This window comes from Oncorhynchus gorbuscha, linkage group LG09 (assembly GCF_021184085.1).
Source record: "Oncorhynchus gorbuscha isolate QuinsamMale2020 ecotype Even-year linkage group LG09, OgorEven_v1.0, whole genome shotgun sequence".
Classification (NCBI taxonomy): Eukaryota; Metazoa; Chordata; class Actinopteri; order Salmoniformes; family Salmonidae; genus Oncorhynchus; species Oncorhynchus gorbuscha.
Window position 1 is genome coordinate 12,074,583 of NC_060181.1, and position 20,629 is coordinate 12,095,211.

The window sequence follows — 20,629 nt, forward strand, 5'->3', positions numbered from 1 at the left end:
AGGGCATTATTAAAAGAGGCAACAAAGAGACCAAAGATAACCCTGAAGGAGCTGGAAAGCTCCACAGCGGAGATTGGAGTATCTGTCCATATGACCACTTTAAGCCGTACACTCCACAGAGCTGGGCTTTAAAGAAGAGTGGCAAGAAAAAAGGCATTGCTTAAAGAAAAAAATTAGCAAACACATTTGGTGTTCGCCAAAAGGCATGTGGGAGACTCCCCAACATATGGAAGAAGGTACTCTGGTCAGATGAGACTAAAATGTAGCTTTTTGGCCATCAAGGACAATGCTATGTCTGGTGCAAACGCACCACCTCTCATCACCCTGAGATCAGCATCCCCACAGTGAAGCATGGTGGTGGCAGCATCATGATGTGGGGATGTTTTTCATCGGCAGGGACTTGGAAACTGGTCAGAATGGAAGGAATGATGGATGGTGCTAAATTCTTGCGGGAAACCTGTTTCAGTCTTCCAGAGATTTGAGACTGGGACGGAGGTTCACCTTCCAGCAGGACAATGACCCTAAGCATACTGCTAAAGCAACACTCGAGTGGTTTAAGGGGAAACATTTAAATGTCTCGGAATGGCCTAGTCAAAACCCAGACCTCAATCCAATTGAGAATCTATGTTATGACTTAAAGATTGTTGTACACCAACCTTTGGGCTGTTTGTGGGATGGGGATAATAATGAGCAACAATCCCAGTAGATGTGTCAAGCTTATAGAGAAATACCCCAAGATACTTGCAGCTGTAATTGCTGCAAAAGGTGGCTCTACAAAGTATTGACTTTGGGGGGTGAATAGTTATACACGCTCAAGTTTTCAGTTTCTTTTGTCATATTTCTTGTTTGTTTCACAATAAAAAAATATTTTGCATCTTCAAAGTAGTAGACATGTTGTGTATATCAAATGATACAAACCCCCCAAAAATCAATTTTAATTCCAGGTTGTAAGGCAACAAAATAGGACAAATGCCAAGGGGGCGAATACTTTTGCAAGTCACTGTAACTCTGCAATGTAGGGATGTATTGGAGAGAGTATCGGTCTTAAATCATTTCCCACACACAGTCTGTGCATGTATTTAGTTTTCATGCTAGTGAGGGCAGAGAATCCACTCTCACATAGGTACATGGTTGCAAAGGGCATCAGTGTCTTAACAGCGCGATTTGCCAAGGCAGGATACTCTGAGCGCAGCCCTATCCAGAAATCTGGCAGTGGCTTCTGATTAAATTGAAACAAGCTGGTCCTGGGGCTCTGTTCACAAAAACAAACACACCCCACAGAGCCCCAGGAAAGCAACACAATTAGACCCAAACAAATCATGAGAAAACAATAAGATAATTACTTGACACATTGGAAAGAATTAACAAAGAAATAGAGCAAACTAGAATGCTATTTGGCCCTACACAGAGAGTACACAGTGGCAGAATACCTGACCACTGTGACTGACCCAAACTTAAGGAAATCTTTGACTATGTACAGATTCAGTGAGCATAGCCTTGCTAATGAGAAAGACCACCGTAGGTAGACATGGCTCTCAGGAGAAGACAGGCTATGTGCCACACTGCCCACAAAATGAGGTGGAAACTGAGCTGCACTATCTAACCTCCTGATGTATGACCATATTAGAGACACATATTTCCTTCAGATTACACAGATCCACAAAGAATTCGAAAACAAACCCAATTTTGATAAACTCCCATATCTACTGGGTGAAATACGACAGTTATGCCATCACGGCATCAAGATTTGTGACCTGTTGCCACAAGAAAAGGACAACCAGTGAAGAACAACCACTGTAAATACAACCCATATTTATGCTTATTTATTTTCCGTTTTGTACTTGTAACTATTTGCACATCATTACAACACAGTATATTATGTGCAATGTTTACTGTAACTTTTTATTGTTTATTACACTTTTGTTTATTATCTACTTCACTTGCTTTAGCAATGTTAACATATGTTTCCCATGCCAATAAAGCCCATTGAAATTAATTGAGAGAGAGATAAAGAGAGAGGGAGCGAATTTCTCATGCAGGGAGAAAATTAGCACATGGACGTGAAACGCTCAAGGTTGAAACATTACAAAGAAGAACATTTCAGGTGTTATTCGAACGGACTCAGTCTCTCCTGGGACGCAGGATGTGCTGGGGAATGCACAAAACAACAGCTGCTACGATGAGAGAGAAAGAGAGATGTCTCGTTTTCACTTTCTCCTTTTCGCTTTGAGGCTTGCCGGGTGATTCTACATGAAGCAGATGAACGGGGGGATATTTAAAAAACGATGCACCAACGACCACCGTGCATTCCCGGCCGCAGCTTCTTGTTAGCGCGGACGCAAGGTATTTCCCGGTTCATTATCGGATAGTGTCAGTAGTAGCCTGTTGCTGCTGGTGTCTCGACTACAAGCCTGCTCCTGGTGTGGATATGACTTCCTGGCTACGTAAATACGACAATCCTGTGCTGCTCTTCCTGCTTTTGGCCGCTAACATCACCAGCGGGAGCTCGCATTCCGGTGAGTGACAGAATATACCTTGATAGCTCGGCGAGGCTACTGCAGAAAGAGCGAATGGAGAAGTATCTTTATTAAATGGATAACATCATCATTGTGTTAATGGGTGTCACAGATGAATGAATAAAGCAATCATTAACTATGAATGAATGTCCGAGTGTCCCGGATTTGCGTTTATTATGCTATGTCTAGTTTATGAGACCAGTCTGGATAAAAACAATATATATATAATTTTTTAAATATATTTTTTAAATTAACAACAAATCAATACATAAAGCACATGAGGGAACACAAGCATACATAGATTACAAACAATGGACGATAATGTCCCGACTCGTCAATGTCCGGACTCGTCACCCTGCTGGTCATCTATCAGCGTCCCCGACGTGACGTTGCACTGACACATCTCACTGTGTCAATAACAATGAAAACCACATATAGCCTATCAATGCACTGCATCTATCGAATACATTTTTGCATACGGTTATATGCTCAGCCTTATATTATAAATCTCTTCAGGCATTGAAAAGGCATTGATTATGTTTATCACGGCATTGATCCTGTTATTGATCTGTCAAGAGCCCAGCTACACAGTAATTAAGTCAGAGCTGCTTGTTAATTCACTAATTAATCATAAATTAATTTAACAAATGAGTTAAGCTGGGACCTGTAGCATTCCTAACAAGGCCTACATAACATTACAACACCAATCTCACAGGGAATACATGGGATGTTAGCCTGATATTGATTTGGTAGTGGAATTATGTCTATAGTTCTTATGCGGGACATTGTTTAGAAGCACAGTATTTGCCTACTCTACTGTCTGTAGCATAATTACTCTGATTAATGTGTTTGACTGCAACGGTGAAGGAGAGTTTTTTTTAAAACTAGGCAAGTCAGTTAATAACAAATTCTTATTTACAATGACGGCCTACCGGTGATAGATTTTTACCTTGTCAGCTCGGGATTCAATCTAGGAAGCTTTCGGTTACTGGCCCAACACTCTAACCACTAGGCTACCTGCCGCCCCTCCACTCTAACCACTAGGCTACCTGCCGCCCCTCCACTCTAACCACTAGGCTACCTGCCGCCCCTACACTCTAACCACTAGGCTACCTGCCGTCCCCTACACTCTAACCACTAGGCTACCTGCCGCCCCTCTACACAAACCACTAGGCTACCTGCCGCCCCTCCACTCTAACCACTAGGCTACCTGCCGCCCCTACACTCTAACCACTAGGCTACCTGCCAACCCTACACTCTAACCACTAGGCTACCTGCCGTCCCTACACTCTAACCACTAGGCTACCTGCCGCCCCTCCACTCTAACCACTAGGCTACCTGCCGCCCCTACACACTAACCACTAGGCTACCTGCCGCCCCTACACTCTAAACACTAGGCTACCTGCCGCCCCTACACTCTAACCACTAGGCTACCTGCCGCCCCTACACTCTAACCACTAGGCTACCTGCCATCCCTACACTCTAACCACTAGGCTACCTGCCTCCTCTACACTCTAACCACTAGGCTACCTGCCGCCCCTACACTCTAACCACTAGGCTACCTGCCGCCCCTACACTCTAACCACTAGGCTACCTGCCGTCCCTACACTCTAACCACTAGGCTACCTGCCGCCCCTACACTCTAACCACTAGGCTACCTGCCGCCCCTACACACTAACCACTAGGCTACCTGCCACCCCTCCACTCTAACCACTAGGCTACCTGCCATCCCTACACTCTAACCACTAGGCTACCTGCCGCCCCTCCACTCTAACCACTAGGCTACCTGCCGTCCCTACACTCTAACCACTAGGCTACCTGCCGTCCCTACACTCTAACCACTAGGCTACCTGCCGTCCCTCCACTCTAACCACTAGGCTACCTGCCATCCCTACACTCTAACCACTAGGCTACCTGCCATCCCTACACTCTAACCACTAGGCTACCTGCCGTCCCTACACTCTAACCACTAGGCTACCTGCCATCCCTACACTCTAACCACTAGGCTACCTGCCATCCCTACACTCTAACCACTAGGCTACCTGCCATCCCTACACTCTAACCACTAGGCTACCTGCCGTCCCTACACTCTAAACACTAGGCTACCTGCCATCCCTACACTCTAACCACTAGGCTACCTGCCGTCCCTACACTCTAACCACTAGGCTACCTGCCGTCCCTACACTCTAACCACTAGGCTACCTGCCGTCCCTACACTCTAACCACTAGGCTACCTGCCATCCCTACACTCTAACCACTAGGCTACCTGCCGTCCCTACACTCTAACCACTAGGCTACCTGCCATCCCTACACTCTAACCACTAGGCTACCTGCCGTCCCTACACTCTAACCACTAGGCTACCTGCCATCCCTACACTCTAACCACTAGGCTACCTGCCGTCCCTACACTCTAACCACTAGGCTACCTGCCGTCCCTACACTCTAACCACTAGGCTACCTGCCGTCCCTACACTCTAACCACTAGGCTACCTGCCATCCCTACACTCTAACCACTAGGCTACCTGCCGTCCCTACACTCTAACCACTAGGCTACCTGCCGTCCCTACACTCTAACCACTAGGCTACCTGCCGCCCCTCCACTCTAACCACTAGGCTACCTGCCGTCCCTACACTCTAACCACTAGGCTACCTGCCGTCCCTACACTCTAACCACTAGGCTACCTGCCGTCCCTACACTCTAACCACTAGGCTACCTGCCTCCTCTACACTCTAACCACTAGGCTACCTGCCGTCCCTACACTCTAACCACTAGGCTACCTGCCGTCCCTACACTCTAACCACTAGGCTACCTGCCGTCCCTACACTCTAACCACTAGGCTACCTGCCGTCCCTACACTCTAACCACTAGGCTACCTGCCGTCCCTACACTCTAACCACTAGGCTACCTGCCGTCCCTACACTCTAACCACTAGGCTACCTGCCATCCCTACACTCTAACCACTAGGCTACCTGCCGTCCCTACACTCTAACCACTAGGCTACCTGCCATCCCTACACTCTAACCACTAGGCTACCTGCCGTCCCTACACTCTAACCACTAGGCTACCTGCCATCCCTACACTCTAACCACTAGGCTACCTGCCGTCCCTACACTCTAACCACTAGGCTACCTGCCGTCCCTACACTCTAACCACTAGGCTACCTGCCGTCCCTACACTCTAACCACTAGGCTACCTGCCGCCCCTACACCCTAACCACTAGGCTACCTGCCGTCCCTACACTCTAACCACTAGGCTACCTGCCGTCCCTACACTCTAACCACTAGGCTACCTGCCGTCCCTACACTCTAACCACTAGGCTACCTGCCGTCCCTACACTCTAACCACTAGGCTACCTGCCGTCCCTACACTCTAACCACTAGGCTACCTGCCGTCCCTACACTCTAACCACTAGGCTACCTGCCGTCCCTACACTCTAACCACTAGGCTACCTGCCGCCCCTACACTCTAACCACTAGGCTACCTGCCATCCCTACACTCTAACCACTAGGCTACCTGCCGTCCCTACACTCTAACCACTAGGCTACCTGCCATCCCTACACTCTAACCACTAGGCTACCTGCCATCCCTACACTCTAACCACTAGGCTACCTGCCGTCCCTACACTCTAACCACTAGGCTACCTGCCATCCCTACACTCTAACCACTAGGCTACCTGCCGTCCCTACACTCTAACCACTAGGCTACCTGCCATCCCTACACTCTAACCACTAGGCTACCTGCCGTCCCTACACTCTAACCACTAGGCTACCTGCCGTCCCTACACTCTAACCACTAGGCTACCTGCCGTCCCTACACTCTAACCACTAGGCTACCTGCCGTCCCTACACTCTAACCACTAGGCTACCTGCCGTCCCTACACTCTAACCACTAGGCTACCTGCCGTCCCTACACTCTAACCACTAGGCTACCTGCCATCCCTACACTCTAACCACTAGGCTACCTGCCATCCCTACACTCTAACCACTAGGCTACCTGCCGTCCCTACACTCTAACCACTAGGCTACCTGCCATCCCTACACTCTAACCACTAGGCTACCTGCCGTCCCTACACTCTAACCACTAGGCTACCTGCCATCCCTACACTCTAACCACTAGGCTACCTGCCGTCCCTACACTCTAACCACTAGGCTACCTGCCGCCCCTACACCCTAACCACTAGGCTACCTGCCGTCCCTACACTCTAACCACTAGGCTACCTGCCGTCCCTACACTCTAACCACTAGGCTACCTGCCGTCCCTACACTCTAACCACTAGGCTACCTGCCGTCCCTACACTCTAACCACTAGGCTACCTGCCGTCCCTACACTCTAACCACTAGGCTACCTGCCGTCCCTACACTCTAACCACTAGGCTACCTGCCGTCCCTACACTCTAACCACTAGGCTACCTGCCGCCCCTACACTCTAACCACTAGGCTACCTGCCGTCCCTACACTCTAACCACTAGGCTACCTGCCGTCCCTACACTCTAACCACTAGGCTACCTGCCATCCCTACACTCTAACCACTAGGCTACCTGCCGTCCCTACACTCTAACCACTAGGCTACCTGCCATCCCTACACTCTAACCACTAGGCTACCTGCCGTCCCTACACTCTAACCACTAGGCTACCTGCCATCCCTACACTCTAACCCTAACCTTAACCCTATCCCTAGTTCCTAACCTTAACCCTATCCCTATCCCTAGCTCCTAACCCAAACCTTAACCCTATTCCTAGCTCCTAACCCTAACCTTAACCCCATCCCTAGCTCCTAACCCTAACCTTAACCCTATCCCTAGCTCCTAACCCTAACCTTAACCCTATCCCTATCCTTAGCTCCTAACCCTAACCTTAACCCTATCCCTATCCCTAGCTCCTAACCCTAACCTTAACCCTATCCCTAGCTCCTAACCCTAACCTTAACCCCATCCCTAGCTCCTAATCCTAACCTTAACCCTATCCCTAGCTCCTAACCCTAACCTTAACCCTATCCCTAGCTCCTAACCCTAACCTTAAACCTAACCCTAGCTCCTAACCCTAACCTTAACCCTATCCCTAGCTCCTAACCCTAACCCTATCCCTAGCTCCTAACCCTAACCTTAACCCTATCCCTAGTTCCTAACCTTAACCCTATCCCTATCCCTAGCTCCTAACCCAAACCTTAACCCTATTCCTAGCTCCTAACCCTAACCTTAACCCTATCCCTATCCCTAGCTCCTAACCCTAACCTTAACCCTATCTGAAGCTCCTAACCCTAACCTTAACCCTATCCCTAGCTCCTAACCCTAACCTTAAACCTAACCCTAGCTCCTAACCCTAACCTTAACCCTATCCCTAGCTCCAAACCCTAACCCTATCCCTAGCTCCTAACCCTAACCTTAACCCCATCCCTAGCTCCTAACCCTAACCTTAACCCCATCCCTATCTCCTAACCCTAACCTTAACCCTATCCCTAGCTCCTAACCCTAACCTTAACCCCATCCCTAGCTCCTAACCCTAACCTTAAACCTAACCCTAGCTCCTAACCCTAACCCTATCCCTATCCCTAGCTCCTAACCCTAACCTTAAACCTATCCCTAGCTCCTAACCCAAACCTTAACCCTATTCCTAGCTCCTAACCCTAACCTTAACCCTATCCCTATCCCTAGCTCCTGACCCTAACCTTAACCCTATCCCTAGCTCCTAACCCTAACCCTATCCCCATCCCTAGCTCCTAACCCTAACCCTATCCCTATCCCTAGCTCCTAACCCTAACCTTAACCCTATCCCTAGCTCCTAACCCAAACCTTAACCCTATTCCTAGCTCCTAACCCTAACCTTAACCCTATCCCTAGCTCCTAACCCTAACCTTAACCCTATCCCTAGCTCCTAACCCTAACCTTAACCCTATCCCTAGTTCCTAACCTTAACCCTATCCCTATCCCTAGCTCCTAACCCAAACCTTAACCCTATTCCTAGCTCCTAACCCTAACCTTAACCCCATCCCTAGCTCCTAATCCTAACCTTAACCCTATCCCTAGCTCCTAACCCTAACCTTAACCCTATCCCTAGCTCCTAACCCTAACCTTAAACCTAACCCTAGCTCCTAACCCTAACCTTAACCCTATCCCTAGCTCCTAACCCTAACCCTATCCCTAGCTCCTAACCCTAACCTTAACCCTATCCCTAGTTCCTAACCTTAACCCTATCCCTATCCCTAGCTCCTAACCCAAACCTTAACCCTATTCCTAGCTCCTAACCCTAACCTTAACCCTATCCCTATCCCTAGCTCCTAACCCTAACCTTAACCCTATCTGAAGCTCTAACCCTAACCTTAACCCTATCCCTAGCTCCTAACCCTAACCTTAAACCTAACCCTAGCTCCTAACCCTAACCTTAACCCTATCCCTAGCTCCAAACCCTAACCCTATCCCTAGCTCCTAACCCTAACCTTAACCCCATCCCTAGCTCCTAACCCTAACCTTAACCCCATCCCTATCTCCTAACCCTAACCTTAACCCTATCCCTAGCTCCTAACCCTAACCTTAACCCCATCCCTAGCTCCTAACCCTAACCTTAAACCTAACCCTAGCTCCTAACCCTAACCCTATCCCTATCCCTAGCTCCTAACCCTAACCTTAAACCTAACCCTAGCTCCTAACCCTAACCTTAACCCTATCCCTAGCTCCTAACCCTAACCTTAACCCTATCCCTAGCTCCTAACCCTAACCTTAACCATATCCCTAGCTCCTAACCCTAACCTTAAACCTAACCCTAGCTCCTAACCCTAACCTTAACCCTATCCCTAGCTCCTAACCCTATCCCTATCCCTAGCTCCTAACCCTAACCTTAAACCTAACCCTAGTTCCTAACCCTTAACGTAATTATAACCCTAACACTAATTCTAATCTTAGACCTAAACCCCCTAGAAATAGCATTTGACCTCATGGGGGCTAACACACACACACACACACACACACACACACACACACACACACACACACACACACACACACACACACACACACACACACACACACACACACACACACTAAGCTGTTGTGACTACACTGAGAGAGAGAGAGAGAGAGAGGGAGAGGGAGAGAGAGAGAGAGAGAGAGAGAGAGAGAGAGCGAGAGAGAGACAGAGAGAGAGAGAGAGACAGAGAGAGAGCGAGAGAGAGACAGAGAGAGAGAGAGAGAGAGAGAGAGAGAGAGAGAGAGAGAGAGAGAGAGAGAGAGAGAGAGAGACAGAGAGAGAATGAGAGGAGAGAGAGAGAGAGACAGAGAGAGAGAGCGAGAGAGAGACAGAGAGAGAGAGAGAGAGGGGGGGGCACGGAGAGAATGAGAGGAGAGAGAGGAGTGCAGCATTCACATTCCTCTGTAGAGAAGCAGCAGGCTTTGATGTTGTTTAGGGAGGTATATAATGTGTGTGTTTAACAGCATGTTAGTGTGTGTGTGTGTGTGTGTGTGTGTGTGTGTGTGTATGTGTGTGTGTGTGTGTGTGTGTGTGTGTGTGTGTGTGTGTGTGTGTGTGTGTGTGTGTGTGTGTGTGTGTGTGTGTGTGTGTGTGTGTGTGTGTGTGTGTGTGTGTGTGTGTGTGTGTGTGTGTGTGTGTGTGTGTGGGTCACTGGTCTTGAGACTGAGTGGGTTTGCTCACTGGTGTGTGAATTGGAAAGCACCCCCCCCCCACACACACACACACCCTGTATCAGAGTGAGGTAGCTCAGATAGCACACACACACCCTGTATCAGAGTGAGGTAGCTCAGATAGCACACATTGTCAGTTCCAGTTAATGCCAGTCTGCTGGGCTGGTACAGGAGGAAAGTCCCTGTAGGACTGTAGCTTGGAGAGACTATGTCCCTGTAGGACTGTAGCTTGGAGAGACTATGTTCCTGTAGGACTGTAGCTTGGAGAGACTATGTCCCTGTAGGACTGGCTTGGAGAGACTATGTCCCTGTAGGACTGGCTTGGAGAGACTATGTCCCTGTAGGACTGTAGCTTGGAGAGACTATGTCCCTGTAGGACTGTAGCTTGGAGAGACTATGTTCCTGTAGGACTGTAGCTTGGAGAGACTATGTCCCTGTAGGACTGTAGCTTGGAGAGACTATGTTCCTGTAGGACTGTAGCTTGGAGAGACTATGTCCCTGTAGGACTGTAGCTTAGAGAGACTATGTTCCTATAAGACTGGCTCTGAGAGACTATGTCCCTGTAGGACTGTAGCTTGGAGAGACTATGTCCCTGTAGGACTGTAGCTTGGAGAGACTATGTTCCTGTAGGACTGTAGCTTGGAGAGACTATGTTCCTGTAGGACTGTAGCTTGGAGAGACTATGTCCCTGTAGGACTGTAGCTTGGAGAGACTATTTCCCTGTAGGACTGTAGCTTGGAGAGACTATGTTCCTGTAGGACTGTAGCTTGGAGAGACTATGTTCCTGTAGGACTGTAGCTTGGAGAGACTATGTCCCTGTAGGACTGTAGCTTGGAGAGACTATGTTCCTGTAGGACTGTAGCTTGGAGAGACTATGTTCCTATAAGACTGGCTCTGAGAGACTATGTCCCTGTAGGACTGTAGCTTGGAGAGACTATGTCCCTGTAGGACTGTAGCTTGGAGAGACTATGTTCCTGTAGGACTGTAGCTTGGAGAGACTATGTTCCTATAAGACTGGCTCTGAGAGACTATGTTCCTGTAGGACTGTAGCTTGGAGAGACTATGTCCCTGTAGGACTGTAGCTTGGAGAGACTATGTCCCTGTAGGACTGTAGCTTGGAGAGACTATGTTCCTGTAGGACTGTAGCTTGGAGAGACTATGTTCCTATAAGACTGGCTCTGAGAGACTATGTTCCTGTAGGACTGTAGCTTGGAGAGACTATGTTCCTGTAGGACTGGCTTGGAGAGACTATGTCCCTGTAGGACTGGCTTGGAGAGACTATGTCCCTGTAGGACTGTAGCTTGGAGAGACTATGTTCCTGTAGGACTGGCTTGGAGAGACTATGTCCCTGTAGGACTGTAGCTTGGAGAGACTATGTTCCTGTAGGACTGTAGCTTGGAGAGACTATGTTCCTGTAGGACTGGCTTGGAGAGACTATGTCCCTGTAGGACTGTAGCTTGGAGAGACTATGTCCCTATAAGACTGGCTCTGAGAGACTATGTCCCTGTAGGACTGTAGCTTGGAGAGACTATGTCCCTGTAGGACTGTAGCTTGGAGAGACTATGTTCCTGTAGGACTGTAGCTTGGAGAGACTATGTCCCTGTAGGACTGGCTTGGAGGGACATAACATAACAACTCTAGGGTATGTTTCCCAGACACAGATTCAGCCTGGTCCTGGACTAGTTTTAGTTTCCCAGACACAGATTCAGCCTGGTCCTGGACTAGTTTTAGTTTCCCAGACACAGATTCAGCCTGGTCCTGAACTAGTTTTAGTTTCCCAGACACAGATTCAGCCTGGTTCTGGACTAGTTTTAGTTTCCCAGACACAGATTCAGCCTGGTCCTGGACTAGTTTTAGTTTCCCAGACACAGATTCAGCCTGGTCCTGGACTAGTTTTAGTTTCCCAGACACAGATTCAGCCTGGTCCTGGACTAGTTTTAGTTTCCCAGACACAGATTCAGCCTGGTCCTGAACTAGTTTTAGTTTCCCAGACACAGATTCAGCCTGGTCCTGGACTAGTTTTAGTTTCCCAGACACAGATTCAGCCTGGTCCTGGACTAGTTTTAGTTTCCCAGACACAGATTCAGCCTGGTCCTGGACTAGTTTTAGTTTCCCAGACACAGATTCAGCCTGGTCCTGGACTAGTTTTAGTTTCCCAGACACAGATTCAGCCTGGTTCTGGACTAGTTTTAGTTTCCCAGACACAGATTCAGCCTGGTCCTGGACTAGTTTTAGTTTCCCAGACACAGATTCAGCCTGGTCCTGGACTAGTTTTAGCCTGTGTCAGATAATCCGGACCATGTTTTATTGCTTGATAACAGGAACCTTGTATAGAAAACTCTTATTGAATACTGGCTGTGAAATAAGAGTCCTTTAAACATCCAGTCAAATGAAAGAGCGTAGGCTCCTGATGTATGTAGATCTGTTTTTTCCCCTAGCAAATAAAATCACATCACATTTGATGCGCCAAATACAACAGGTGTTGACCTGACAGTGAAATGCTTACTTACAAGCCCTTAACAAACAATGCAGTTTTAAGAAAATATAATAGTTTAGAATAATATTTAATAAATAAACTAAAGTAAAATATGTATGAGCAAAAATAAAATAACAATAACGAGGCTATATACAGGGGGTACCGAGTCAATGTGCAGGGGTACAGGTTAGTTGAGGAAATTTCAGTAATATGTACCTGTAGGTAGGGGTAAAGTGACTATGCATAGATAATACATAATAAACAGCGAGTAGCAGCAGTGGAAAAATAGTCTGGGTGGCCATTTGATTAGCTGTTCGGGAGTTTTATGGCTTGGGTGTAGAAGCTGTTAAGAAGCCTTTTGAACCTCGACTTGGCGCTCCGGTACCGCTTGCCGTGCGGTAGCAGAGAGAACAATCTATGACTAGGGTGGCTGGGGTCTTGGGCAGATTTTTTGGGCCTTCCTCTTACACTGCCTGGTATAGAGGTCCTGGATAACAGCAACCATTAATGATGGTGTTGGAGTCGTGCTTGGCCACGCACAGGGAGTACAGGAGGGGACTGAGCACGCACCCCTGAGGGCCCCTGTATTGAGGATCAGCATGGTAGATGTGTTGTTGCCTTCCCTTACCACCTGGGGGCGGCCCGTCAGGAAGTCCAGGATCCAGTTGCAGAGGGAGGTGTTTAGTCCCAGGGTCCTTAGATTAGTTATGAACTTTAAGGGCTCTATGGTGTTGAACGCTGAGCTGTAGTCAATGAATATCATTCTCACATAGGTGTTCCTTTTGTGTGGAGTGAAATAGAGATTACATCATCTGTGGATCTGTTTGGGCGGTATGCAAATTGGACTGGGTCTAGGGTTTATGTGATAATGGTGTTGATGTGAGCCATGACCAGCCTTTCAAAGCATTTCATGGCTACAGAAGTGAGTGCTACGGGTCAGTAGTTCTTTAGGCAGGTTACCTTAGTGTTCTTGTGCACTGGGACTATGTTGGTCTGCTTCAAACATGTTGGTATTACAGACTCGGACAGGGAGAGGTTGAAAATGTCAGTGACGACACTTGCCAGTTTGTCCGTGCATGCTGGGAGTACACTTCCTGGTAATCCGTCTGGCCCTGCAGCTTTGTGAATGTGGACCTGTTTAAAGGTCAACAAGTTAAAGGGAAGCCCAGCTCACAAGCCCTGCCACATCCGACGAGCGCCAATCTTAGTCCTGTATTTCCCCTTTACTTGTTTGATAGTTCATCTGAGGGCATAGCGGGATTTCTTATAAGCATCCGGATTAGAGTCCCGCTCCTTGAAAGCAGCAGCTCTACACTTTAGCTCAGTGCGGATGTTGCCTGTAATCCATGGCTTCTGGTTAGGGTATATACGTACAGTCACTGCGGGAACAACGTCATCGATGCACTTATTGATGAAGCCGGTGACAGCAGCCAATGGGGATGCGTGATAAAATACAACATTAAATGGATTTGACCCCTTATATAATCTCCAGAGATAAAGGAATGGTCCCTAACCTCTAACCTTTGACATCTGACCTCTGACCCCTAACAGCGTTTCCTGGATGGAGCTGAGGTGGGAGAGCGCTGTGACCTGGCAGTGACCCTGGCCAGGAGGGGGTGTGGCTTGGAATTCATAGAGCATCCAGAGGTCATGGTGGAGGTCAACCCTACGACCAGCAGAACCAAGTTTCACCTGGAGAGATCACACTCACACTCCGACCAGGTGAGGGGCAGAGTAACTCACTGATTGGCTGTTTTTGCACATTGACCTGTTGTAATGTACATCGTGATGCATGTGGTTGTTTCTGGTTGTTGTACATAATATTGTCCTGAGCTTTATTTCCTGGTTGTAATGCTACTTCATTGTAAGTGTTTGTTTTATTCCAAATCAACATGACACTGTGTGTAGGTGCTGAGGCCAGTATGATAGTAGCAGTACAACAGTTAGAGAGGTATCCTGTTGATCTGTACTCCCTGGTGGACGTATCAGCATCCATGCAGGACAACCTGGACCAGGTGAGTGACTGGTTGCATCATTTACAATACTCTAAATATTTAGTGTTTATTTAACTAGGTAAGTCAGTTAAGAACAAATTCTTATTTACAATGACGGCCTACCCCGGACGACGCTGGGCCAATTGTGCGATTGGTTGGATGTACACTATGTAAAAACAACACTTCCTGATGAATCCCTATTGGTCCAGCTGAAGAAGGTGGGCGTGGCCTTGTCCACCCGTATGAGAGAACATTCCAGTGATCTGCGTCTGGGGTTCGGCTCCTTTGTCGACAAAAATGTCTCTCCCTACATCAACGTACACCCCTCCAAGTTAAATAACCCCTGCAGGTAGGGTGACAGAAACACTAGCACACACTCACAATCACACAAACACACTCACAATCGCACAAACACACTCACAATCACACAAACACACTCACAATCACACAAACACACTCACAATCACACAAACACACTCACACTCACACAAACACACTCACACTCACACAAACACACTCACACTCACACAAACACACTCACAATCACACAAACACACTCACAATCACACAAACACACCCACAATCACACAAACACACTCACAATCACACAAACACACTCACAATCACACAAACACACTCACAATCACACAAACACACTCATAGTCACACAAACACACTCACAATCACACAAACACACTCACAATCACACAAACACACTCACAATCACACAAACACACTCACAATCACACAAACACACTCACAGTCACACAATCATACTCACAATCACACAAACACACTCACACTCACACAAACACACTCACAATCACACAAACACACTCACAATCACACAAACACACTCACAGTCACACAATCACACTCACAGTCACAATCACACAAACACACTCACACTCGCAATCACAATCACACAAACACACTCACACTCACAGTCACACAAACAATCACAATCACAGTCACACAAACACACTCACAGTCACAATCACACTCACAGTCACACAAACACACTCACAGTCAAACAATCACACTCACAGTCACACAAACACACTCACAGTCACAATCACACAAACACACTCACACTCACACTCACAATCACAATCACACAAACACACTCACACTCACACTCACAATCACAAACACACTCACACTCACACTCACAATCACAAACACACTCACACTCACACTCACAATCACAATCACACAAACACACTCACACTCACAGTCACACAAACACACTCACACTCACAATCACAATCACACAAACACACTCACAGTCACACTCACAGTCACACAAACACACTCACAGTCACACAAACACACTCACAGTCACAATCACACAAACACACTCACAATCACAATCACACAAACACACTCACACTCACACTCACACTCACACAAACACACTCACAGTCACAGTCACACAAACACACTCACAGTCACAGTCACAGTCTCTCTGTCTCTCTCTCTCTGTCTCTCTCTGTCTCTCTCTGTGATCTCTCTTTCTCTCTCTCTCTCTCTCCCTCTCTCTCTGTCTCTCTCTCTGTCAATTCAATTCAATTCAATTCAAGGGCTTTATTGGCATGGGAAACGTGTTAACATTGCCAAAGCACGTGAGGTAGACAACATACAAAGTGAATATATAAGGTGAAAAACAACAAAAATGAACAGTAAACATTACACATACAGAAGTTTCAAAACAGTAAAGACATTACAAATGTCATATATATATACAATGTACAAATGGTTAAAGGACACAAGATAAAATAAATAAGCATAAATATGGGTTGTATTTACAATGGTGTTTGTTCTTCACTGGTTGCCCTTTTCTCGTGGCAACAGGTCACAAATCTTGCTGCTGTGATGGCACACTGTGGAATTTCACCCAGTAGATATGGGAGTTTTTCAAAATTGGATATGTTTTCGAATTCTTTGTGGATCTGTGTGATCTGGGGGAAATATGTCTCTCTAATATGGTCATACATTGGGCAGGAGGTTAGGAAGTGCAGCTCAGTTTCCACCTCATTTTGTGGGCAGTGAGCACATAGCCTGTCTTCTCTTGAGAGCCATGTCTGCCTACGGCGGCCTTTCTCAATAGCAAGGCTATGCTCACTGAGTCTGTACATAGTCAAAGCTTTCCTTAATTTTGGGTCAGTCACAGTGGTCAGGTATTCTGCCGCTGTGTACTCTCTGTGTAGGGCCAAATAGCATTCTAGTTTGCTCTGTTTTTTTGTTAATTCTTTCCAATGTGTTAAGTAATTATCTTTTTGTTTTCTCATGATTTGGTTGGGTCTAATTGTGCTGTTGTCCTGGGGCTCTGTAGGGTGTGTTTGTGTTTGTGAACAGAGCCCCAGGACCAGCTTGTTTAGGGGACTCTTCTCCAGGTTCATCTCTCTGTTTGTGATGGCTTTGTTATGGAAGGTTTGTGAATCGCTTCCTTTTAGGTGGTTTAATGGCTCTTTTCTGGATTTTGATAATTAGTGGGTATTGGCCTAATTCTGCTCTGCATGCATTATTTGGTGTTTTACGTTGTACACGGAGGATATTTTTGCAGAATTCTGCGTGCAGAGTCTCAATTTGGTGTTTGTCCCATTTTGTGAAGTCTTGGTTGGTGAGCGGACCCCAGACCTCACAACCATAAAGGGCAATGGGCTCTATGACTGATTCAAGTATTTTTAGCCAAATCCTAATTGGTATGTTGAAATTTATGTTTCTTTTGATGGCATAGAATGCCCTTCTTGCCTTGTCTCTCAGATCGTTCACAGCTTTGTGGAAGTTACCTGTGGCGCTGATGTTTAGGCCAAGGTATGTATAGTTTTTTGTGTGCTCTAGGGCAACAGTGTCTAGATGGAATTTGTATTTGTGGTCCTGGTGACTGGACCTTTTTTGGAACACCATTATTTTGGTCTTTACTTTATTTTGGTCTTTACTGTCAGGGCCCAGGTCTGACAGAATCTGTGCATAAGATCTAGGTGCTGCTGTAGGCCCTCCTTGGTTGGTGACAGAAGCACCAGATCATCAGCAAACAGCAGACATTTGACTTCGGATTCTAGCAGGGGGAGGCCGGGTGCTGCAGACTTTTGTAGTGCCCGCGCCAATTCGTTGATATATATGTTGAAGAGGGTGGGGCTTAAGCTGCATCCCTGTCTAACCCCACGACCCTGTGTGAAGAAATGTGTGTGTTTTTTGCCAATTTTAACCGCACACTTGTTGTTTGTGTACAACACCACTTTCCAACACCACTTTCCATCAGTTTGTATAGCAGACCCTCATGCCAAATTGAGTCGAAGGCTTTTTTGAAATCAACAAAGCATGAGAAGACTTTGCCTTTGTTTTGGTTTGTTTGGTTGTCAATTAGGGTGTGCAGGGTGAATACATGGTCTGTTGTACGGTAATTTGGTAAAAAGCCAATTTGACATTTGCTCAGTACATTGTTTTCATTGAGGAAATGTACGAGTCTGCTGTTAATAATAATGCAGAGGATTTTCCCAAGGTTACTGTTGACACATATTCCACGGTAGTTATTGGGGTCAAATTTGTCTCCACTTTTGTGGATTGGGGTGATCAGTCCTTGGTTCCAAATATTGGGGAAGATGCCAGAGCTAAGTATGATGTTAAAGAGTTTTAGTATAGCCAATTGGAATTTGTTGTCTGTATATTTGATCATTTCATTGAGGATACCATCGACACCACAGGCCTTTTTGGGTTGGAGGGTTTTTATTTTGTCCTGTAACTCATTCAATGTAATTGGAGAATCCAGTGGGTTCTGGTAGTCTTTAATAGTTGATTCTAAGATCTGTATTTGATCATGTATATGTTTTTGCTCTTTATTCTTTGTTATAGAACCAAAAAGATTGGATAAGTGGTTTACACATACATCTCCATTTTGGATAGATAATTCTTCGTGTTGTTGTTTGTTTAGTGTTTTCCAATTTTCCCATAAGTGGTTAGAGTCTATGGATTCTTCAATTGCATTGACCTCATTTCTGACATGCTGTTCCTTCTTTTTCCGTAGTGTATTTCTGTATTGTTTTAGTGATTCACCATAGTGAAGGCGTAGACTCAGGTTTTCCGGGTCTCTATGTTTTTGGTTGGACAGGTTTCTCAATTTCTTTCTTAGATTTTTGCATTCTTCATCAAACCATTTGTCATTATTGTTCATTTTCTTCGGTTTTCTATTTGAGATTTTTAGATTTGATAGGGAAGCTGAGAGGTCAAATATACTGTTAAGATTTTCTATTGCCAAGTTTACACCTTCACTATTACAGTGGAACGTTTTACCCAGGAAATTGTCTAAAAGGGATTGAATTTGTTGTTGCCTAATTGTTTTTTGGTAGGTTTCCAAACTGCATTCCTTCCACCTATAGCATTTCTTAATGTTACTCAGTTCCTTTGGCTTTGATGCCTCATGGTTGAGTATTGCTCTGTATAAGTAGACTGTGATTTTGCTGTGGTCTGATAGGGGTGTTAGTGGACTGACTGTGAACGCTCTGAGAGATTCTGGGTTGAGGTCAGTGATAAAGTAGTCTACAGTACTACTGCCAAGAGATGAGCTATAGGTGCACCTACCATAGGAGTCCCCTCGAAGCCTACCGTTAACTATGTACATACCCAGCGTGCGACAGAGCTGCAGGAGTTGTGACCCGTTTTTGTTGGTTATGTTGTCATAGTTGTGCCTAGGGGGGCATATGTGGGAGGGGATGCTGTCACCTCCAGGCAGATGTTTGTCCCCCTGTGTGCTGAGGGTGTCAGGTTCTTGTCCGGTTCTGGCATTTAGGTCACCACAGACTAGTACATGTCCCTGGGCCTGGAAATGATTGATTTCGCCCTCCAGGATGGAGAAGCTGTCTTCATTAAAATATGGGGATTCTAGTGGGGGGATACAGGTAGCACACAGGAGGACATTTTTCTCTGTTAGGATAATTTCCTTTTGAATTTCTAGCCAAATGTAGAATGTTCCTGTTTTGATTAATTTAATGGAGTGAGTTAGGTCGGCTCTATACCAAATTAGCATACCCCCTGAGTCCCTTCCCTGTTTCACACCTGGTAGTTTGGTGGATGGGACTACCAGCTCTCTGTAACCTAGAGGGCAACCAGTGGGTCCGTCTCCTCTATACCAGGTTTCTTGCAGGATGACAATGTCTGTATTACCGATTTCTTTGGTGAAGTCCGGGTTTCTGCTCTTTAGGCCAAAGGCAGATGACCTCAGGCCTTGGATATTCCAGGATGATATAGTGAAGGCTTTTTGTTCCATAGAATGTCCAATGTTGTTGGTCGTGTGGTTTGGCCTCAGGCCAGTAAGTGTGAGCAGAGCCTGCTGAGCATCTGGTACATGCCATTGGCTTGGGCGAGTGTGAGAGTGGGGGTTGGGCCTGTTTGCCCGCTCACTACCTGGGCGTATGTGTGGCTTCCATGTTGAGGCCCTCTTTGTGGGGGTGGGGTGCATGGGGTGGGCAGGAGTGGCATAGGTCTGATCTGAGGGGGCCTAAATGGGGTGTGGGCATGGTTGACGTGGGGGGTGTTGATTGGTTGGGGTGGGGGTGTGGATGTGTCTGGGTGTACTGTGTTCTGGATGTAATTCCTCTTGGCGTGGGTCCTCTATGTGTAGGTCCAGGGGGGGTCCTGCAGGTCTGGGAGGGTGTCTCGCTGGTCTGGGTGGGGAGTCTATTGATCTGTTGCTCCTGTGTGAAGTGTTGGGGATACGTTTGAGAGTGATGTCCTTTAGAGTCCTGGCAAAGGTGGGCACTGCTGCCTTGTAGAGGTGGACCTGGTCATAGAGGCTGTTCAAGTCCAGGGTGGAGTGGTGGGCACTGCTGCCTTGTAGAGGTGGACCTGGTCATAGAGGCTGTTCAAGTCCAGGGTGGAGTGGTGGGCACTGCTGCCTTGTATAGGTGGACCTGGTCATAGAGGCTGTTCTAGTCCAGGGTGGAGTGGTGGGCACTGCTGCCTTGTATAGGTGGACCTGGTCATAGAGGCTGCTCTAGTCCAGGGTGGAGTGGT

At 46.9% G+C, this 20,629-nt stretch overlaps 1 pseudogene; it reads left to right on the forward strand.

Annotated features, from left to right (window-relative positions):
* Positions 1 to 20,629, forward strand: part of LOC124043083 — a 49,113-nt pseudogene that overhangs the window by 8,849 nt on the left and 19,635 nt on the right.